Consider the following 5,724-nt stretch of genomic DNA (forward strand, 5'->3'; position numbering starts at 1 on the left):
CCTTCTTTGTTTTTTGGGGGGGTTTTTTCCCAGTACTGGGAATCAAACTCACGACCTCACACTTGCCAGGCAGGCGCTGTGCCACTGAGCTAAATTCCCAGCCCCATATCAAGCATTTTGAAATGTAAAGTAATCCAGAAATCTGTTATTTCTTACCAACCATTAATATTGTAGTTGAATCCCTGTAGAGCATTAGCAGATAACAGTTATATAGTTTTTCAGAGAAAAATTGAGATTAAAAGCCATACACAGTATTTTAGCATAACAGTCATGATGCCATTTTTGTCTCACACTTAAATCCCTATCTTAGTATAGAATAGTCTTTTTAGTCAGTCATCTCTATCTTGTACATAAGAAGTTCTCACCTAATTTATTGTCCTTTAATAAGATATCATTGAAGAAATTTGTGGCAGTCTGGACTGTTTACATCTAAGCATCTCTAAGTATAGTGGCATATATGTAGCAAACACATTACATACATTTTTGTTTAAAAAAAGTTATCATTTGACTGGTGACCTCGTGTTGGCTTAACATGAACCTCCTATCACAAATAGCTGGAGTACAAGAGAAAGGCAGATATCTAAATATAAAAGAGGGCTGGGGATGTGACTTAGTGGTAGAGCTCTTGCCTTGCATGCACAAGGCCCTGGGTTCAATCCCTAGCACCACAAAAACAAACAAACAAATTAAAGAAGTCACTAAATAGAAAAAGTTCATCAACATAAACAGTCCTAGTTTTACATTTGAGAAGACTGCACATCTGGAAGGCATGAATACATTTATTACACCACAAGACTGACAATAATGAATTATCACACCCATGTGGAAAAACTTTGCTTCTTAATTTAGTTTTGTACCAAGAAGATATTTTGTGAGAAGACCTTATCTTTTGTGAGAAAACCTTCTAGAAAACTTAACCTTTTGACAATGACCAATTTATTGGGGCTGTCTCCCATAAGGCTATGGAGATTATTGGGACCTCCTATTAATGAACAAGGCTGGAATATGATTTTTTCCAGCCAGCTGCTCCTTTATTCACCAAATGGAGTCCTGCGCAATAGTTCCCCCAAACCTGAAGGGTCCCTGTTTAATTATCTTAACAAATTTCTGATGACCTATGAGAACCAGACCAGAACACTTAACACATTATGTTGACCAGTGAAAGAGTCTTGAGTCATTGTACACACAAACAATATACATTACATTCATAAAACCAATTTTAACATCATTTTGATAAGTTGGCAACTTAGCATGTTTTTAATTTTGATATATTTATTTATAAGCCAATTTAAATTAGACAAATGTTTCAAAAACCCAAAATTGCAAAAAAAAAAAAAAAAAGAAAGAAAAAGAAAAGAAAGAAAGAAAGAAAAAATTTTGAGCTCAAATAAAACAACTGTTTACAGATTGGACAGACAAATAAAAACACATAAGACAGTTTGGTTATAAAATAAGAGTGCATTCAAGGGGGCTGGGGATTTAGCTCAGTGGCACAGCGCCTGCCTGGCAAGCGCAAGGTCATGAGTTTGGTTCCCGGTACCGGAAATTGGCACCCTGCCAAAAAAAAAAAACAGAGAGTAAATGAAAAAAAACAAGTGCATTCAAATATACTTGGCCAATTTGAATTATAATAACTCTTTTATGGGTTTTAAGTTTGTAACTATAAAAAGGAACTTTTTTGTAGGTCAACTAATAGAGATCTCTTATAATAAGAATCAAAAGAAATAAAATCTTTTACACCTGTGACAGCAAAAGCAGTTATTAAGATAGGCTCTAAGCTGTTTATCTGATTGGAATAACCAGTGATATTCCAATATCACTACTTACTACTGTGTTGATAGCCACATCTAACTGTTCCCTCTAATGGGACAGACTGTTAAAGGCATATTTAACTATGTCTAGAGGGTAAGCAGGCCAGGTTTGGATGTAGAATGATTATCTCTGAGAGTAGTGGCTGGCCTGAATGGCAGAACACTAGGCCTCAAACAAACCCTAACCATAATTTAATTATAAAATGTTTTTTCCCTAACAATTATATAGAATATGGACCCCAGAGTTAACATAATAAAGTTTTCAGGAGTAGACAGGTGTGGTGGCACATGCCTGTAATCCCAGCACTCAGGAGGCTGAGGCAGAAGGATTACTGTGAGTTTGAGGCCAGCCTGGACTACAAAGTGAGTTCATGGCCAGACTGAACTGCATAGCAAGATCCTGTCTCAAAAAGACAAAAATAAATAAATAAAAAATAAAGTTTTCAGGGGTATGGGTCAACCATATCTGAGATGAGGAGGCAATAATTAGACTGTATGGAAACATCTTCCACACACAGAGGAGGATAAGTAAAATGAGAAGTATAATTAACAATTGCCTTATCTTTCATCTCTATAGGGTATTAAATTCACTGGTAAACAGAATGTGTCAGTTTCATGATAAATTTCAGGTGAGAGATCCATCCAAGTAACTGGTCTAAGTAAGGGGGTATTGGAGATGTAAACCCAAGCCAGGTGTGGTGGCACATGCCTCTAATCCCAGCACTTAGGAGGCTGAGGCTGAAGTGAGCCGAAGGCCAGCCTGAACTGCATAGCGAGACTCTGTCTGAAAAAGACAAAAAAAAGTCTATTCTTTGGAGGAGCTCCAGTCTTCGCCTTCAGCTTGGACTTTGTCTCCTGGCTTCTAGCACAAACTCTTCAGCTTCCACCTTGGATCCTTCAGCTTTCCGGTGTAGACTCATCAGCCTTCTGTTGCAGACCTCTCAGCCTCCTGACATGGGCTTGCATGGACACTGCAGTGAGCTCCAGACCTTGGACTGAATGCTTCAGTCTCCAGTGTGCGGACACCCTTTGCACGCTTCCTCATCCACTCTGTGACTGACTGGCATAAGCCAATCTTGTTATTTCCTGTACATTTGCATATTTTGTGTTATATCTGTTTCTCTAGTAAAACCCTGACTGTTACACACACACACACACACACAAAGACCAAGGAAATGTAAGCCCAATATTCTACCCCTGACACTGGAGATATACATACTGTGCATGCTATGATAGCCATCATAGCAGCAAAGGTAGTGTCAGGAGCCTGTGTCAGACCCTGACGGTCTATTAGTGTCTTGGCCTTGTGAATTGTCTTATCCAGGCTGTTCTTCATGACTGGCTTGGCCTCCATCATTGGTGGAGTTAGAATTGCTGCCAGATGATCATTGATATTCATCTGTGCAAAAGTTGTCAGCAGTCTGACTGGCAGGACAGTTGACCGATGCCACCATGGTAGCCATGTTGGTGACCCGTCTCTTGTTAAAATACAAGCATATCCTCATCCCCAGGTTATTAATAGTGATGGAACTTCCCATTTACCTGTCTGTATATCTTCCCACTAGAACTGACCATGTGGCAGTTTGGAGTCGGGCTCAGATTGCCAATGCAATTCAGTCACAGGGCAGTTGCTTTCTGTTTATGGATTTAAAAAATTTAAGGTATATAAAAAAAAAAAGCCAGGCGTGGTGGTGCATGCCTGTAATCTCAGCAATTGGGAGGCTGAGGCAGGAGGATCGTTGTGAGTTCGAGACCAGCATGGGCTACAAAGTGAGCTCAAGGTCAACCTGAACTGTGTAGGGAGACCCTGTCTCAAAAAGACAAAACAAACAAACAAACAAACAAACAAAAAAATTTAAGGTGAAGATGGCATTGTCCAGTTGAGCCTGTGGAGGAAGCTATATTCCCCCCCCTTTTTTCCCCCCTTTTTGTTTACTTGATTTCTGAGTGTTAAATGGGCCCTTTCTACTATAGCTTGGCCTTGCGGATTATATGGAATGCCTATAAGATGCTTAATATGCCAGAGCTGAAAAAAGGAAGATAATGCTTTGCTAGTATAAGGACCATTATCTGTTTTTATAGTTTCTGGTACTCCCATAGCAGAAAAATCAGACAAACAATGCTGTTGAACATGTCCTGTTTTTTTCTCCAAAATGAAAGCAGCATTAAACATCTCATTAAATGAGAATAGGTATCAACAGAAACATGAACATATCACAAGTGCCCAAAAGAGGGGCTATGAGTAACATCCATTTGCCAAATTTCATTTTGTCTGAGCCACCTGGGATTGTTACCTTTATTTGATGCTTGATGAGGGATTTTTTGAGAAGTAGGGTGAGAGAGAATGGGATTTCTAGCTTGTGAACATAACAATTGAAATTCTTTTGTTAAAGCTTTACTATTTTGTTGGTGATACCCACGTGATTGTCTAGCCAGATCAAAAGAGGAAACGGGCTGCGGATTTAGCTCAGCAGCACAGCACCTGCCTGGCAAGTGCAAGGTCACGAGTTCAATTCCTGGTAACAGAAAAACAAACAAACAGGAAAAAAAAAAAAAAAGAGGAAACAAAAATGATTACTGAATCAGCCTGTTGATTACCATAAGCTAAAGGTCCAGGTAAATTAGAATGAGATCTAACATGTCTATTGAAGAAAGGGACAGTATGGCTGTGAATGATATGCTATAATTTTAAAAATATGTTAAGCAAGGGTGGGTCTAAAGTGGCCTGAAAGATACAACTTTTGAGCCTCTGAGTGAAAAACTACATAATCAGAATCGCTGACAATACTCACAGGAGTGTGTTGTGTCTTCTCTAAAACAAACAAAATATCATTTCTTTCTGATCACTGTGCTAAAAGATTAGGGGTTAAAATGACATGCTGAAAATCTGGACTCCATAATGGCTGCTTTTCCTCTGTGACAGGAGCCTCTGTGAAAAAAGTAGGTGCCTTAGAAATGCACTTTAACTGGTTTATTCTAGGTAAAGTGCAAGGGTGTTTAGGAAAAAATTGCAAGCCAGGTATGGTGATGCACAGCTGTAATCCCAGTACCTGGGAGGCTGAAGCAGGAGGATCATTGTGAGTTTGAGACCAGCATAGCCTACAAAATGAGTTCAAGACCAGCCTGAACTGCATAATGAGACCCTGTCTCAAAAAGACAAAAATAAATAAATAAATAAATAAATAAATAAATAAAAAAGAAAGAATTGGAGAAGGGGATCATTAGGAAAATGATTGTCAACCTGTCCAGTGAAGTCTGAAATGGTCACCTACAACATAAAACTTGTTGTAATAATATAGTAACTATTATAGAAGCGTCATTTACAAAAAACAGTAGAACAGATTCTTCCATTTATTATAATTTTAGCCATTTGTTCAGTATATAATTGTAAAGTTTTTATCAGTTGATTGGGAAGATAAAGCCATTCTATGGGGAATAATTGATTATCGTAGAATTGACGTAACAATCCCATAGGAGAATATGGAGCATTGAGTACGTACAGGATAAGAGAATATTGAATGTTAACGCAATACATCTGGCATTGGTGCAGCATTGATTCTACTAGCTGTGGCTCCTAAGAGGCCTCCATGCTCCAAGGTGTGTGGAGAGTCAATCTGAGGGTCACCCCGCAGGGCTTCATAAAGATGTTTTAATTGATAAATGGCTATGCCTAGTTTAGGGCAGATCCAATTAATATCTCCTAACAACTTTTGGAAATCATTCAAAGTCAACAGCAGATTTTGTCTTATTTTGACTTTTTGAGGTCCCACCACCCATTCTGTTAATAAAGTTCCTAAATATTAATAAGGGCTTATGCTGGCATGGTGGCACATGCCTGTAATCCCAGCACTCAGGATGCTGAGAAGGGAGGATCATTGCAAGTTCAAGACCAGCCTGGCCTACAAAGTGAGCT

The sequence above is a fragment of the Chinchilla lanigera genome, unplaced genomic scaffold (assembly GCF_000276665.1).
Source record: "Chinchilla lanigera isolate Chin_1 unplaced genomic scaffold, ChiLan1.0 scaffold00105, whole genome shotgun sequence".
NCBI lineage: Eukaryota > Metazoa > Chordata > Mammalia > Rodentia > Chinchillidae > Chinchilla > Chinchilla lanigera.